This window comes from Schistocerca nitens, chromosome 6 (genome assembly GCF_023898315.1).
Source record: "Schistocerca nitens isolate TAMUIC-IGC-003100 chromosome 6, iqSchNite1.1, whole genome shotgun sequence".
Taxonomy (NCBI): domain Eukaryota; kingdom Metazoa; phylum Arthropoda; class Insecta; order Orthoptera; family Acrididae; genus Schistocerca; species Schistocerca nitens.
Window position 1 is genome coordinate 456,228,379 of NC_064619.1, and position 19,059 is coordinate 456,247,437.

A 19,059-nucleotide genomic window follows, 5' to 3' on the forward strand; every position below is an offset into this window, starting at 1 on the left:
ACATCGATTTGTTGTAGAATTTTAAAACATATTCTGAGCCCAAACATAATGAGGTCTCTTGAACAGAATGACCTCCTCAGTGCCAATAAGCATGGATTTCGAAAACACTAATCATGTGAACCCCAACTCGCACTTTTCTCACATGATATGCTGCAGGCTATGGATCAAGGCAACCAGGTAAATGCAGTGTTTCTTGATGTCTGGAAAGCATTTGACTCAGTACCACACCTGCACTTATTTGTCAAAAGTATCATGATATGGGGTATCAAGTGAAATTTGTGACGGGATTGAGGACCTTTTGGTAGGAAGGACACAGCATGTTATCTTGAATGGAGAGTCATTGTCAGATGTAGAAGTAGCTTCGAGAGTGCCCCAGGGAAGTGTGTCGGAACCCTTGCTGTTCATGTTGTGTATTAAAGACCTAGCAGACAATATTAATACACTCATGCTCATAAATTAAGGATAATGCTGATACATGGTGAAACAACACTCTTGTGGGTAGTTTGCAGGTTTAAATCTCCTCGGGGTATGACCATGCGGTGCATTTGACCTGCGGTCGTCGCACGGTGGCGCTGGCAGCAGTCCACATATGCCGAGGCACGGCAGCGAGTAAGTGTGCAGACGTTTTCAGACATGCTAATGGTGACTGGCTCAAAGAACACATATTGATGACGGTATGAGGGGTAGAATACTAGGGCGACAGGAGGCTGGTCAAACACAGCAGGTCGTAGCAAGGGACCTCCATGTGCCACAAAGTGTGATATCAAGATTATGGCAATGACTCCAGCAGACAGGAAACATGTCCAGGAACTACAGTATGGGATGTCCACAGTGTACAACACCACAAGAAGACCGATATCTCACATATCTCACCATCAGTGTCCGCAGATGGCCACGGAGTACTGCAGGTAGCCTTGCTCGGGACCTTACTGCAGCCACTGGAACAGTTGTCTCCAGACACACAGTCTACACACGACTGAACAGACATGGTTTATTCACCCGGAAACCTGCAAGGTGCATCCCACTGACCCCTGATCGCAGGAGAGCCCATAAAGCCTGGTGTCAAGAACACAGTACATGGTCACTGGAACAGTGGTCCCAGATTATGTTCACAGACGAGTCCAGGTATAGACTGAACAGTGATTCTCGCCGGGTTTTCATCTGGCGTGAACTAGGAACTAAATACCAACCCCTTAATGTCCTTGAAAGGGACCTGTATGGAGGTCATGGTTTGATGGTGTGGGGTGGGATTATGACTGGTGCACGTACACCCCTGCATGTCTTTGACAGAGGAACTGTAACAGGTCAGGTGTATTGGGGCGTCATTTTGCACCAGTATGTCCACCTTTTCTGGGGTGCAGTGGGTCCCACCTTCCTCCTGATGGATGATAACACATGGCCCCACTGAGCTGCCATCGTGGAGGAGTACCTTGAAACACAAGGTATCAGGCGAATGGAGTGGCCTGCCTGTTCTCCAGACCTAAACCCCATTGAGCACGTCTGGGATGCTCTCGGTCGATGTATCGCTGCACGTCTTCAGACCCCTAGGACACAACAGGAGCTCCGACAGGGTACATGTGCAGGAAACAGTGGTGTTTTGTAGCACATATGTTTCATGACAGTTTTCTCAACTTATCACCAATACTGTGGACTTACAGATCTGTGTCATGTGTGTTCCCTATGTGCTTATACTATTAGCGTCAGTTTTGTGTAGTACCACCTTGTGTGACATCGCATTCTGCAATTATCCTTAATTTATGAGCATGAGTGTAGTAAAAAAGAGTTTTTGCGCGTGATGCAGTTACCTATAATGAAGTGCTATCTGAGAGAAGCTGCATAAATATGCAGTCAGATCTTGATAAGATTTTAACATGACGCAGAGATTGGTAACTTGCTTTACACATTCAGAAGTGTAAAATTTTGCACTTCAGAAAATGAAAAAACATAGTATCCTAAGGCTATAATATCAATGAGTCACTTTTGGAATTGGGGAACTCATACAAGTACCTGGGCACAACACTTTGTAGGGATATGAAATGGAATGATCACATAGGTTCAGTCGTGGGTACAGCAGTTGGTAGATTTCAGCTTGTTGGTGGACTACTGGAGAAGTGCAATCAATCTACAAAGGAGATTGCTTACAAATCATTCATGTGACCGGTTCTAGAATATTGCTCATGGGTGTGGGACTTGTAGCAGATAGTGCTAATAGCAGATATTGAATGTATACAAAGAAGGGCAGCACGAATAATCACAGGTTTGTTTAATCCATGGGAGAGTGTCACAGAGATACTGAAAGAACTGAGCTGGAAGACTCTTGAAGATAAACATAAACTATACTAAGGAAGTCCATTAACAAAGTTTCAAGAACCCCCTGTAAATGATCACTCTAGGGCCACACTACAACCCCCTACATATCACTCACATAGGCATCGTGACGATGAGATTAGAATAATTATTGCACGCAGAGAGGCATTCAAACCATCATTCTTCCTGCACTCCATACATGAATAGAACAGGAAGAAACACTAATAATTGGTACAGTGGGATGTACCCTCTGCCATGCACCTCACGGTGGTTTGCTGAGTATAGATGTATAACTGAGTGAAAATGAACAAGATCACAACATAAATAAAACAGTAGTGGCAGTGGTTGTGGTGGTCGTCGTAGTAGTAATAGTAGCAATACTACTACTACTACTACTAATAATAACAGACATGCCAACTTTCAAAAGTGAAAAATCAGGAGAATTTTAAAAGTATACTATTGTGAATTACAACACATCCCTGATGATTAAAGCTGCAATAATTCAATAACTGTAACAATTCAATTACATTTGCTTTATCATTTACATGTAAATACTAAATAATGGACATACCTGAGCCTTCAGACTGTATAATTTATCATTCAACATGCTGAACAATATGAATGATGAGCTCTGCAAGTTTCTTTGGATTCACACACATTCAAATGAAGCACTCTCGAGAGAACTACAGTTCGAAATTACGATCCGAAGGAACAAATTAACGTATATTAGATTTCTGTTTTGACAAAAGCACAGTTTTTGCATGAATAAATCACTGTTAAATGATCACACGTTTTCATTTCATAATGCAACCCATATTTGCATGTTATCTTTTATCCGTAAGACATCTTTCCCAAATTTAAATCAATTTTATACAGGGTGTACATGTTAGGCTTAGCAAATAATCTGAATAGTTTATCAGTCTGAATTTGTCTGATTACGGCAGTTACTTATTCAGCACACCCGTAGCTGACTTAGCCTTCTACAAAAACTCTGAACTAAATTTCTGCTCAAAGCAGAACACTGCATCATAGTTATTCACCATTCTGCATGAAAAATAATCAACACCTCCAAGATACGCAGCCAACAACTACTACTGAGTACACAAATCATGAAACAGAACTGAGAACACAATGATCCTATGTTCTAGACAATGGTCTTGTAGCAGTGATGCCAACCCTCGCGCACCATTTCCCGCTGAATTGCACTTAAAATTCCTCTAAATAATTTGTCACATTGTCGGGTAAGCAAGTGGGGTAGTGGGGCAGTAAAAGGGAGTCAAGAATGAAAAGAATGAAATTGTCAAGCGGTGGGGCAGGGAAGGGAGGGGAGGGTAGTAACCCTAAATATTTTTCCCCCTGAAACATTTATCTCTCTAACTTCCCCCTAGGCAGCTTATTTCCCCCTAAATTTAGGGGGAAATCCCCTAACTTGGCAACACTGCCTTTTAGACACAACAATGCTAATCACTTCGCTTGGAACAACTATCGACTACTCCTTGTCCACAATAACTTTATGATTGCGCTGTTGCTACCAGAAGCGGAGGAAATTGGCACTAGTTGAAAGATATTCATTTGTCTCCGAACGCTGCCAATGATAAGTTCCTTACTTCCTTGTAGATACGGAGCGCGAGCTACGCCTACTGCCGCTCCCGACAGCCACCGCACCAATCTAACAAGTTAACATAGACAAGTAGCAGCCATACCTTATCCACCAATATATTGAAGGCGCAGGATTTTCAAATAGTGAAGAAAGTATTGAAACTGCTCTGAAAATCGGGTAATCAGTCTTCACTGTCAGGAGATCGGGAGGAAGAAGGAATATCTGGGAGTCTCCCGCTTAAATCGGGAGAGTTGGCACCTCTGTAATAATAATAGATGCAGGTACTTCCAGATTTTGATTTTGAAAATATAAGTTGTTACTACATACAAAACTACATGCCTAATGGAACTTGTTTTCATGCTAGACTTGGCATTAACTCCAGAGAAATAAAGTTTACCATTGTGAAATGTAGTGGACAAATATTTACATGCAGTGGAAAAATATTTACATATACTGAATAATCACACAAGCACATAAAGTCACCGTATCTAGGTGTTGGGACCCGACTATGACTGCATTTGAAATGGGCAGCAATCTGATGGAGTAGATGGTGGGGACAATGAGGTGGCATGGGGTGGGGAGGGGCAGGAATAGCAAGAGATGGGGAATAATAGCAAGGGAGGGCAGGTGGGGGGGGGGGGGGAGATGCAGCTTTTGCCTGTGAAAACGTACGGGGACAGGGCAGGGCTGCTACAGGCAGTGTCAAGAGGCTATTCTGGAAGGGGGATGGGAGAGGGGCAGAAAGGGGGAGAGAGTAATACCCTCTCCATCTGTCTCACAACAGTATTCCGCCATCCATGGAACCTACGCAATACCCTAGTCCATTCCTACTCCATCCCCTCTCCCAGAACCCTTGCCTCATGGCTCATATCTCTCCAATAGACCTAAATGAAAGACCTGTGCCATACATCCTCCCACTACCACCTTCTCCAGTCCTGTCACAGGCATCTCCTACCCATTAAAGGCAGGGCTACATGTGAAGGCAGCCATGTGATCTATCAACTAAGCTGCGACCACTGTGTCACTTTCTACATGGGCGTGACAACTAACAATCTGTCTGTCCACATAAATGGCCACTACCAAACTGTGGTCATGAGACAGCTGGACCACCCAATTGCAGAAATGTCACCCAACATGAAGTACTTCACTTCAATGACTGCTTCACAGTGTGTGCCATTTGGATTCTTCCTAACAATACCAGCTTTTTTGAACTGCACTTGTGAGAACTATCCCTAGAACATATCCTTCATGCCTGTAACACTCCTAGCCTCAATCTTCACTAGACCCTGTCCTCCATTCACCTATCCCTTTCCCTGCTCCCACTCCAGCATTACACATGCCTACTACCTAACCATGCATGTACTAGCCTTGTACCCTTCTCTAACTCTCTCCCCCTCTGCCCCCAGCAAAGCCTTCTGATACAGCACCTAGAAGCAATATAGCACTATCCTGCTCCGACATGCTGCCACCTCTATCCTGCTATTAATCCCCCTCCCCACCCCATGTTACCTCCTTAACCCCATCAGCCACTGCAACAGACTTCTGCTTACATCTAATACAATCACAGTTGGGTGCCAGCACCCAGAGACAATGGCCATGGGAGTGCAAATTGTGCTTGTGTGAATGTGAGTGTTTTCTGCTTTGGAAGAAGGAATTTGTTCAAAAGTTTAACTATTTTAGCAGTCTTTTTCACTGTGCCTGTCTGCAACTCAATGCCTCCTCTATGTGATCAGCAGCAATCATATTCAAAATGAAAATTTCACTCTGCAGCAGAATGTGTCCTGGTATGAAAATTCCTGGTGGATTAAAACTGTATGCCAGACCAAGACTCGAACTCGGGACCTTTGTCTTTCGCAGGCAAGTGCTCTACCAACTGAGCTACCGAAGCGTGACTCGTGATCCGTCCTCACAGCTTTACTTCTGCCAGTACCTCGTCTCCTACCTTTCAAACTTAATAGAAGCTCTCCTGCGAAACTCCCAGAACTAGCACTCCTGGAAGAAAGGATAGTGTGGAGACATGGCTTAGCAACAGCCTGCGGGATGTTTCCAGAATGAAATTTTCACTCTGCAGCAGAATGTACATCGATATGATCATTGTCAAAGTACTATAGTATTGCAGAGCTTTATTTATTATACCATAAACAAACAATGAAAAAATAGGTTGGAACAACATAAAAATGTGGAAGATACATTGTTACTCATCAAACAGAGGATGCATTAAGTGGCAGGTACGCACACTGAAAAAGACTGCTACATTTATTAAGTATCAGACTAAGTCCTTTATCAGATGTAGATGCAATAAAAAGCACACACATTCACATATGCATGAAATAAATGCAGGCATGCCCCCCCCCCCCCCCCCTTTCCCAATACACACATATGGCTGCTGTCTTCTCTGGGCATAAGATCTTTGTGTCTGGTGACAATGGTGGCTGTGGCCGCATGTGCGTGTGTGTGTGTGTGTGTGTGTGTGTGTGTGTGTGTGTGTGTGTGTCGCGCATTACACATGCAAGGTCAGTAAGGCAGGGTCAGGGTGCTACAAGTTTTTGGCAAGGGGACTTAAGACGATATGTATAGATGGGCAGTGGTGTTTTGAGGCAAGAGTAGGATGTCACTAAATGGAAAACTTTTGGAGATGGTGTCCGGCGTGCTCTTCCAAATGTTCGAAGGCAATTTGTGAGACAGGGAGTAGGTAAGTGGGGTTCCACAATAACAGTATCTTATGAAGGGAACAGAGATGGTTCAGGAATGTCTGTGCAGTGGAGATTTGTTTCTCAAGTATGAAGTTGGTGAGGGAAAGGGATTGGTAGAATCAGTGAATTTAAAGATAATTGTGAAAGGAAGGGTAGTATCCACACAGAAAGTATTTTTATACTTAGACCACTGGTGTGTGTAGATAATTGTGAAAGGAAGGGTAGTATCCACACAGAAAGTATTTTTATACTTAGACCACTGGTGTGTGTGTGTGTGTGTGTGTGTGTGTGTGTGTGTGTGTGCGTGCGTGCGTGCGTGCATGCGTGTGCGTGGAAAAGGGGGGGGGGGATTTCATGATCTAGGCAGCATAGTGAGGACCCCGGTGTGTGTGTGTGTGTGTGTGTGTGTGTGTGTGTGTGTGTGTGTTTGTTTGGGGGAGGAGGGGGGTGGGTTATGTCATGGTCTATGGAGCACTTACAGAACGGGTTGTCAGATTGGATTTTAGCTCAGGGTAAGGACACATTTCTGAACTGATGTAGACCCTGCTCATCGATCCCTTTCTGCCCTCGTCCACTCCATCCATCAAAACACCTCACCTCAATCAAGCTGCAGTGACAACATAAATGTACATGCATATATATACGTATGTGTGTGTGTGTGTGTGTGTGTGTGTGTGTGTGTGTGCACGTGTTTTACTTGTTTGTTTGAAGTAGGATTCGTCCTAAAGCCAAACATTCTCAGTGTTCTTTATTTGCCTGTTGATACTCAGCACATTAACTTATTACTGAATTGTCAACAAATTTTTTCTGGGATGAGTAAACAAAAACACTCTGAAGAAGGTCCTTGCAACAGTGACCAAAACGTCAGTAGTTTTACATACTGACAATGCAGTCACAAACTCAGACAAAAAAATTTATTGACTGTGACAATGGCCGCGGAAGTCGACATTTATATTTATTGGTGAATTGTTACTTTTCCTCTTCAAATCAATTAACTTTTAAAATTTATGGCTCCTAAAATGCACAGACACTGATTCCATAGGGTTAAAATGGGTGCTTGAACATAGACTTTCTTGTCAGATATACAACATCATCCAGTTTGAATGAAGTTAACCCATTTAAAATTATTCACTAATATCATCATATTTAATTTTTGATTGGTTGGTAGAGTGTATTCTTTCAATCATGAAACCAGTACATCCACTACATGATTTTGCTGGTCCTTCTCAATGTCCACATAAGCACTGAGTTTCCTCCTCAATTCCATCCTAGAAGTTCAGTGTACCCTCCAATCCCTACTTAAATCCTTAGGCCAACCCCAGGATCTCTCCTCCCAATCCATCCACCTACGCATCCCAACTACTTCCTGCACACCCACCTTCAACATATTTTCCAACATTCATATACCTGAGAATCTTGGACATCCCCCTGTGGCTGGTTCTGTGTTCCCACTGAAAGAATCTTAGTTCTTGTTGACCAATACCTCAATCAATTGCCTGAAGCCCAGCTTCCCATATCAAAGACACAAAGCACTTCCTTAACAGTGACTCAACCACACCCACCCCATTACCATTAACAGAGTTTCTCTAGGCAGTGATGTACTAATCCTTTCTTTATTTATTGGTCGGATAGATTCAATAACTTAAAATTCTTCAATATATTATCCTTCTGCATCAATACATTTTTTTCCAGCTTGATTTCATTGCACAATTAAGTTTCTGGAATTCCTCAATTGGGATGTTCTTCAGGGAAGCCATCAAAGTAGCTTTCACACTGTCCATCGGCTCATAATGCTTACCTCTGAAGTCCTTTTTCAGCTTTTTTTTAAAAAAAAAAAAAAAAAAAGAGGAGGGGGGGGGAGAGAGAGAGAGAGAGAGAGAGAGAGAGAGAGAGAGTGTGTGAGTCTGCTGGGGCCACATCAGCACTATAGGGCATCTGCAGCACTCTTGTCACACCAATCTGTCTCAGGCATGCTATGACAACAAAGGCGGTGCAACCTGGCTCATGTTATGGTGCAGTTTCCACAAAACGCAGAACTCTTCTCAGATGCCGACAACTGTGTAATTCAATCTCCAGAGCATTTACTTGTAAAATGAAGCACAGGCGGTCGGGCCAGGTGGTATGAACTCACGATGCACTATCTCCTTTGCACAGAAAAAGACTGAGCACGGGCTTCACCCGGGACTTGTTCACGTGAAACTTGTGTCATTCCACATTATGCCTCTTTGACTCTGGATCATACTGAAAGATGACTCTTCTCCATGACTCATCCCCAGTGATCACATTGTCCAGGAAATTGGGATCATTTTCACAGATTTGTTTGAGTCTCCACACATTTCCACTTGGATGTTGCTTTTGCATGTTGGTAATAACTCTGTGCCAAGTTTTACACAATTCTTCCACATGGCCAAGTCTTCCGATACGTCTCACTGACAACTGTTTTCAGCAAGTCCAATAATTCTGAGATCAAATGAACACCCTTTCAACAGGCTGAATACAGTATCCGGTGCAGAAGAGTCATATGATGGTTTGTTCACAATGTTAACAACCTCCTCCCGATCTTCTCTAGGTATCTTGAGTCAGCTGTTCCACTGCGATCTGGACGGAAGTTCTATTTGATCACTGTGCAGAGGTTCACTGAAGAAGCTGTTCTAACCCCCCAAGAGCACAGAGCCAACTGAGCAACCTGATGCTGGAAAGCTGAGGGTCTCCTGACCCTTCCCAAGCGGTCTGACCACTCTGCAATGTATAGTCTCATCATAAAAAAATATGATGCATTACTCTGTAGCTCCCTACCTGTCACTGTTGATACCACCTCCCTATAAAGAAACATTTTCTATGCCCATGGCCTTTCTGCTGTCAAACACTACCTCTCCCAATGTTGTTCAGACTCCAAACCCACCACTACAGTCTTTATACAAGGTATCATCAAATAATAACAGGAATCCAGGCTTTTAAACCCCATCTCCATGGATTGCTTCATGCAAATAGTGTTGAACTTGTAAGCAGAACTCCTTATTGATCATTTGACTTATTAGCAAGTACTTACAATGTACAAACCAAGGACCAGTTACTCTATGCCACATGTCCTGTACCAAGGAAGAGCTAATTCTGGAAGCTCTAAATGCTATGAAGTCGTAGTGTACTCTTCCATGCATTTATACAAGGACATGTTTACTTTTAGTTACTTTTTTTGTGTGTCATCAAACAGTATGGTTTATTTGCTCTTTACTGCTGCACAGCAATGAATTGCCACACACTTTCACTTCTGCAGGTCAGTTATTTTAAGTGCAAGATTGTATTTACCATGTGCCGTGACATATATTTTGGGGACATTTATTTTCCTTGGTAAATATCTGATGAACAGTCTCATTGTTGAAAGTTCACACAGTATTGACAAGTGGAGACACTGTATTGTTGAACCAGTGGGAAAGTTTTATAACTGCAATTGTCAATGATGTCAGTAGCCTATGGTATTGACACAATTCCTGCACAAGTTTGTCATGTTTTTTGTGTAAAGTTACAAAATAACAACAGTCTTTACAACATTTTTTATTATTTGGGGTGATTTCAGACAGTGCCGAAGATTTATAAAATAAGCAAAGGGCTAAAGTATGGTATAATTATGACATGGAACTTTTAGATAAAGCTGTTCATGATATTCAATGTGGCATACTGCTGCATAGAAGAGCTTGTGATTCGTATGGTATACCTAGATTGACCCTACAAAATAAAGTGCAGGAATTACCCAAATTTTTTGTCTTTAAATATGTCTGCTTGTGTCTGTATATGTGTGGATGGATATGTGTGTGTGTGCGAGTGTATACCCGTCCTTTTTTCCCCCTAAGGTAAGTCTTTCCGCTCCCGGGATTGGAATGACTCCTTATCCTCTCCCTTAAAACCCACATCCTTTCGTCTTCCCCTCTTTCCTGATGAGGCAACAGTTTGTTGCGAAAGCTTGAATTTTGTGTGTATGTTTGTGTTTGTTTGTGTGTCTGTCGACCTGCCAGCACTTTCATTTGGTAAGTCACATCATCTTTGTTTATATATATACCAAATGAAAGTGCTGGCAGGTCGACAGACACACAAACAAACACAAACATACACACAAAATTCAAGCTTTCGCAACAAACTGTTGCCTCATCAGGAAAGAGGGAAGGAGAGGGAAAGACGAAAGGATGTGGGTTTTAAGGGAGAGGGTAAGGAGTCATTCCAATCCCGGAAGCGGAAAGACTTACCTTAGGGGGAAAAAAGGACGGGTATACACTCGCGCGCACACACACACATATCCATCCACACATATACAGACACAAGCAGACATTTAAATATGTCTGCTTGTGTCTGTATATGTGTGGATGGATATGTGTGTGTGTGCGCGAGTGTATACCCGTCCTTTTTTCCCCCTAAGGTAAGTCTTTCCGCTCCCGGGATTGGAATGATATATATATATATATATATATATATAACAGAGGGAAACATTCCACGTGGAAAAAATATATCTAAAAAGAAAGATGATGAGACTTACCGAACAAAAGCGCTGGCGTCTCATCATCTTTATATATATATATATATATATATATATATATATATATATATATATATATATATATATATATATATATATTGGAAGGACAACCAGTACCTACATGAGAATGAAGAAGAAATGTTGAAGCAAGGTGTCTTGAGGGCTGCACATTGGAGATTTCCTTTCAGTAATTGGAAGTTAGGTGTTTAGTGAAAGGCTACCTTGATAAATCTGGCCAAAAAGAAAAGAAATTTTCTAACAATATACCAGGAAAAGAATGGGAAGAAAACAAGTAGTAAATGAGGAAGAAGAAGAATTCTTGAAGTAAGGTATCATAATAAAAACTGACCCTAAAATTCATTATCTCATTCCTTATCATGTCTTCAAAATGAAGGACAATCTTAAAATGTGTTAAAAGTTACTAAAATTAAACAGAAATAACATAGAATTTTTCAAATAGTGTCAATTTTTGTCCACTGCCCCCCCCCCCCCCCCACCCCCACATACTTTGAAATTTTGGATAAAGTTTTAAAAAATATGTGTATTCCAGATGCTTTATTTGTATGCCTCAGGCAAGTATAGGTACACACAAGACTTTCTGTTTTCAGAGTATTTTATGTATTATGCAAATACCAGGGTGTATATGTGGACAAGGAAAAAAAATTCCCAGATTTCCTGGTTGAAAATACACTTTCTCCTGGATGAAAATACACCTTTTCCGTGTTAAGTGGCAGTATACTTTTCCTCGGCGCTGTAAAACTTATCAATCCTTAGAATGTTTATGGTTTTCTACACAGACGTAGAATTTGCCAGCACTTTAGAAAACGAAACCCTTAGGGGGGGGGGGGGGGGGGCGACACACGTTTTGGAAAGATCTTTGATGTGCAGCAACATGTACGCTGCATTTCTTCATTTTACGGAGTTATAAATTCTGCATGTTACTTTCCGAAGCAATGAAATCGAGATTGCGACGCGCTTTTGTAAGCCAGTCATAGCTCATGTCACGTGATCTCAGCAGCTGATGACAGCACAGGACACGTAGTGTAGTCAACCAATAACACAAAAAGAAAATTTAATGGTTTAAATTAATATACATAGTTTTGCTGGAAGAAAAACAAAGCTTTCACAAATAATATTGGTCTCGAAGATTAATAAGCTGCAAGAGAAGCTAAGCTTCCACATATAATGCTGATCATTTTGTGCGTGTTACACTTTCAGATACATCACACAAATGTGCCAATAAAATATTTAATAACGACGTAAATGTCTGATCTTCTGGACTCGAAATTCTTCTAGATGGTCGTCCTCAAAGAGTTGATTTTTAAATGAGAGTCAAACGCTCTGTGATTTAAGAAATTCATCGTACATTCTCGCACATAGTTCATCTTGCGTAAAAGGAAATTTACTTTGAAAGTAACACTTTTCAAACCACCATTCGCAAAATTTTCCCGTGACCTGTTAGAAATTGGTTCGTTTCAGCAGTTGCCTGAGAGCGCCTGATAACAGACGTCACTGCGCCTGCACAGCTACGATGACGCAGAAAGCCCACATGTTCGTACATGTAAAATATTAAAAGATCTTGCATTATGTCATAAAAGAAACAAGACATCAAAGGATACTTCAGGAGCATAGGAATTTCGTGAACTATAGTAAAATGTATAATTCGGCTTAAAGTGCACAATCGTATGTCCAGATTCGGATGTAAATTTTCTTGAGTACCAGTACTGCATTATCTCATGTTTGGCTCTTTATTATGGCATAATGCCATACGAGCTAGAAGATGGAAAACGTGCACTTGAAATGCAGCAAACAGTTGAAACTAGCCAACAGTGTGAAATTAAACACTTTGTTTCAAATAAATTGACTGCCTCAGCAGAAAAGATTTATGAAAGCCAAATCTCTTTAGCAAACGGACAAAAATAACTTCATTGTTCTGCAAGGTGATTAATGCTTGACATTCAGAAAGGTGGAAATAAAACCAGAAACTATCAACATATTTTAGCCTTCCGTAATTATGCGAATGTATTTTAATTCATTTGGTAGCTCCCGACCACAGAAATCAGTTTTCTTTTCATTTAATGTGACAGCAATAAACGAAGAGGAAACGGCAAAATCACTAAACGTAAACACAGGTCACGTGGAGACTACCCACCTCCCCACTACAATTCATACTGCTCTGTGCATCAGCCCTGGATCTACGATATTTCCGAACCAGAGCATTTTAGATAGTGGTGCCCAGCCACACATCTGTAGCCAGAAGCGGGAGAAGGTACTACTCGTAAGCGACTCAACTGCGCATGCGCAAGAGCCCGCCCGCAACTGCTCAAATGAATCAAATGTAAACAGCTGTCATGTCACGCTCATCGGAGGCAATTTGTTGTTAGGAAGCACTGCATACTCTTCCTAAAGCCTTTGACACACTTTGGTTGGCAGGCGCTTGTATGAGCACTGTGTTTTGTTGTTGTATATGGCGCATTTCCTTTGCGACTTAAGTTTTATTTATTTATTTATTTATTTTTTTTCTCTCGTTCATGTTTTTTGCTGCAGCATTATTCTGCAGAAGCGAGATACAGTAATTTCATTCGTTAGAGTATTGGTTCTTACCAGTCAAAATCAGAAAAATTTAACAGGTAACTAAAACAAGGAAATGTTCCCAGAATTCTAAAAAATTCCCGGGTTTTTCCCGGATGTCCCGGGTTGCATACACCCTGAATACTCTACCTCTCCTGTAGCAAACAGTGTAATCTAACAAAAGCTATGCACATTATGGTGAAAATAACCAGCCTTCCAAAATCATCCCGTTTGAAGATATTTCATAATTTCTTTTCTTTTCTTTTTTTTTGTTTTCTTTGTATTACTGCTTCTGACATGGATAAAAAATATATATTTAACAATCTCAGGGCTCACTTTTTTCCTAATGTTCAGGGGTTAGCTCAATCTCAGGGATCACTTTTTTCCAAACCTTCATGGTTACCTTTACAAAGGTGGGACACATTTATTAAGGCACTTGGCTTTAGTCCAATGTCATTCCAGAAAGGACCAATATCCATTCCAAGAATGGCTGTATCCTGAAAAACTGCTTATGAAAATTGCATGGCTCATTTTCTTTCCTACTTATAACTGATCTCACCTTACGCAATTCGACTCTAGTGACGTTTTTGGGAAGTTAAACCCAAATCTAATTTCCTTCTTTTTGACAGTTCCAACTATGTTTCTGCACTCACTTGGAGTAGTAATTTGACTTGAAACTTGTCTTGAAATCATAAAATTTCAAATTCTGTTATATTCAATATTTCCTAGTATCACCATCTAGAGGGCTAACAATGAATCCTATTCTTCTCTTGTTATTTCATGATTTTTGTAGTGTTTGCCAGAAAACTTTTATATACAGTACAGCTTGGTTTCATCCAAATAGTTTACAGAACGGAAAAATATTATTTAAGCTTTCCTCGAAGTCAAAACAGAAATATTATCACTGATTTTCTATTCAGCCACATGCTCATCTATAAATTTCTATATTTTGATTTTATTATGCGAATCACAATGGGATCTTTCCACAAAGCCCATATATATGATCAAAATAAAGTCATAACCATAGCAGCATTTCAAAGATGAATTACTTTTCATTTTTCCTTAAAATGTTTCATCCTAATTCTGAATCAGCATATTTGTATCAACTTTTCCCACAAATCCCCTTTTGGGAGACTTCAGGTGTCACATCTTATCCTATTGCCACACTTTTTGTTTTATACTGCAAACTTTTAAATCCACGTCTTCTCTGAGTTGCTGTACTAATATATTATCTGATCCATCATCTGCTTTAACCATTTCAGTTCCTCCCATGTGCTAACACATTTATTCTCGAACTGATCCAGTATGTCACTCAGTTTGTTTTATGTTAACTTCTCTCCTTTATACAGGTTTCTGCACAGGTGTCCGACTCCTAGTATTATTTGTGTTTCTATTTTAATGTTCAGCTCATTACACAACTCACTAATTCGATTATTTAAGTCACTAACCATTTGCTAATCTGATTACATAAATCATTGCCATTTATGCTCTCAATTCTTGAATATGCTCCAATGTGTGCATACAAAATAAAGAGGAATCAGTTCACTCTTTTGGTTAAACCCATAAATGGAACTTTCCCAAATAAAATATACAGTTTTAAAAATCACACCAATAAGTAATGGAAACAATGCAGCACAGCTCAACACAATTATAGATTTGTTGATCAACCATTACATACCTACTCAAAAGTACTTGCAGAGTGGTCCTAACATAATGCAACAGACCCAAATCACTATCTTCTCCCTACATTTTTTTAAAAACCCACCTTCAGCCAAGATAAGCAAAAGACTGGACCCCTTTTGTGTTGATGATGCAGCATTTGAAAGAGCAACAAGATACTATCAACTTTTGTGTGAGGTTGAGCAAATCTGCAACTGAGATATTCTCAATGTTGCAGCAAGCTTTGTGGACAACTGCTAAAAGACATTCACAGAAACCCAGGAGGGGGCAGAGAATAATCTACAGTCTGGAGACCTCTCAAAAAGCAAAACTGAGGACAAAATGCATCATATGGATGAATTTCTGAATGACAATGATGATGTTGCTTTGTAGGGCGCTCAACGTCGTAGTCATCAGCACCTGTTCTGAATGCCAATGCTCGATTAAATTCTGGGCATAACCCAACCAACAGCTATGGATTTTAGCGTTTACTACTTAAGTCTCTTTTTATATTTGTCAGTGATAGTTGTTAGCAATTCTGGGAAGGCATCTGATATGATAACAGTCAAAGGTTGTAGGAATTACATCATAGAAAAGTTATAAATTGTTGCATATAAGCTAAGGAAAACTACAATTAGGTGAGTAAAATAAGATATAGGGAAATCTACTGACTTCATTTATGATGTTTTATGATACTGTAACAGAATATCAAAGAAAAGAATCCAGCACCTCTTAAATCTCTACCTTGGAACAGATGAGGAGGAGTATGTTTTCTTTAAGATTCGCTAATATAATTACTTTTTAATACTTTAATTGGTGATGAATTCAAACAAGCTGCATAATGAAAACCCAAATTCTACATTTAATTCTTCAGTCAAATTTTCTATAATTAACCACTATCTGTTAAGTTTGAAGAGATTACTTTGTGGCAAGTAACATATTTTTGGAGTTTATCATCACTGTGCCCCATATGTATGTCAACAAATTTCCTTCACACTGCAACTGCTTTAATAAATAACTGAAGAGCAAAAGAAACTGGTACACCTGCCTAGTATCGTGTAGGGCTCCCACGAGCACGCAGAAATGCCGCAACACGATTTGGCATGGACTTGAGTAATGTCTGAGGTAGTGCTGTAGGGAGGTGACATCAAAAATCCTGCAGGGCTCTCCATAAATATGTAAGAGTATGAGGGGGGGCGGAGCTCTTCTGAACAGCATGTTACAAGGCATCCCAGATATGCTCAATAATGTTGATGTCTGCTGAGTTTGGTGGCCAGTGGAAGTGTTTAAACTCAGAACAGTGTTCCTGGAGCCACTCTGTAGCAATTTTGGACGTGTGGGGTGTTGGATCGTCCCGCTGGAATTGTCCAAGTCTATCGGAATGCTCAATGGACATGAATGGATGCAGGTGGTCAGACAGGATGCTTACGTACATGTCACCTGTCAGAGTCATATCTAGATATATCAGGGGTCCCATATCACTCCAACTGCACATGCCCCAAACCATTCCAGAGCCTACACCAGCTTGAACAATCCCTTGCTGACATGCAGCATCCATGGATTCATGAGGTTGTATCCATACCCGTACATGTCCATTCACTTAATAAGATTCGAAATGATACTCATCCGACCAGGTAACATGTTTCCAGTCATCAACAGTCCAATGTCAGTGTTGATGGGCCCAGGCAAGGCATAAGGCTTCATGTTGTGTAGTCCTCATGGGTACACGAGTGGGCTTTTGACTTGTTCATGGCTCAGCATTGAAATCTGTAGCAATTTGAGGAAGGATTGCACTTCAGTTATGTTGAACGATTCTCTTCAGTTTTCGTTGGTCCCATTCTTGCAGGATCTCTTTCTGACCACAACGATGTTGGAGATTTAATGTCTTACCAGATTCCTGGTGTTTACTGTACACTCGTAAAATGGTCGTACGGGAAAATCCCCACTTCATCACTACATCGGAGTTGCTGTGTCCCATCGCTTGTGTGCCAACTATAACACCACGTTCAAACTCACTTAAATCTTGATAATCTGCCATTGTAGCAGCAGAAATTGATCTAACAACTGCACCTGACACTTGTCTTATATAAGTGGTTCTGACCACAGCACCGTATTCTGCCTGTTTACATATCTCTGTATTTGAAAACAAATGCCTGTACCAGTCTCTTTGGTGCTTGTGTTTTATGGCCGTTCACCTACCAAAGGATTGATCATGCACATATCTACATCTACATCTACATCTACATCTACATCAATACTCCACAATACAGAGAACGGCGCATGGCGGAGGGTACCCCCATACCACTACTAGTCATTTTCTTTCTTGTTCCACTTGCAAATAGAACGAGGGAAATACGACTGTCTGCATGCTTCCATACAACCCTGATTTCTTGTATTTTATCTTCATGGTCCTTACGCATAATGTATTTTGGAGGCAACAGAATGAGATTGAAATGACAGTTCTTTAAATTTCCTCCATAGCGTTCCTTGAAAAGGATGATGCCTCCCTTCCAGGGATTCCCATTTGAGTTCCAAAAGCATCTCCATAACACTTTCATACTGTTTGAACCCACCTGTACCAAATTTAGCAGGCCATCTCTTAATTGCTTCAATGTCTTCCTTCACTCCGACCTGGTATGGATCTCAAACACCCTTTAGGAGTACTCAAAAAAAGGTTGCTTAGTGTCCTTTATGCGATCTCCTTTCCAGATGAATCACACTTTCCTAGAATTCTCCCAATAAACTGAAGTTGACCATCTGCCTTTCCTACCACAATCCTCACATCCTCATTCCATTTCATATCGCTTTGCAATGTTATGTCCAAATATTTAAACGATATGATTGTGTCAAGCGGAACACAACTAATGTCATATCTGAACACTGTGTGTTTGTTTTTCCTACTCATCTGCCTTAACTTACATTTTTCTACATTTAGACCTAGCTGCCTTTCATCACATCAACTAGAAATTTTGTGTAAGTCATCTTGTATCCTACAGTCACTCAACTTTGACACCTTACTGTACAACACAACATAATCAGCATGCAACCACGGATTGCTGCCTACCCTGTCTGCCAAATCATTTGTGCAGACAGAGAATAACAACAGTCCTACCACACTTCACTGCCCAGTCTCTGATGAACACACGCTGTCGAGGACAGCATACTGTGTTCTATAAGTTAAGAAATCTTCGAGCCACTCACATTATCTGTGAACCCATTCCATACGCTCGTACCTTCTTTAACAGCCTGCAATGGAGCACTGTGTCAAATGCTTTCTGGAAATCCAGAAACAAAGAATCTGCAATATATCATGCGAGAAAAGAGCAAGCTGAGTTTCACATGGGCGATGCTTTCTAAAAAACATGCTGATTTGTGGACATGAGCTTCAAGGTCTCAAGAAAACTTATTATATTCGAACTGCATCACATTGATGTTAGGGGTATCGGTCTGTAACTTTGCGGGTCCACTTTTTTGGCTGTCTTATACATAGGAGTCACGTGCACTTTTCTTCCAGTTGTTTGGGACTTTGCACTGGACGACAGACTTGCAATAAATGCAAGCTAGGTAAGGGGCCAATATCATAGAATACTCTGAAAAACCGAACTGGGATTCCTGCCGGATCTGGTGGCATATTAGTTTCTCTATGCCAGGGATGCCTAATACTGTCTCATCCATACGGGAGTTTTTGCGACGGTAAAATGACG

General features: G+C 40.9%; 1 protein-coding gene across 2 annotated transcripts in view; it reads right to left on the bottom strand.

Moving 5' to 3' along the window:
- LOC126263041 (scm-like with four MBT domains protein 2) overlaps positions 1 to 19,059 on the bottom strand; it is a 161,470-nt gene that overhangs the window by 23,879 nt on the left and 118,532 nt on the right. The window lies entirely within an intron of this gene.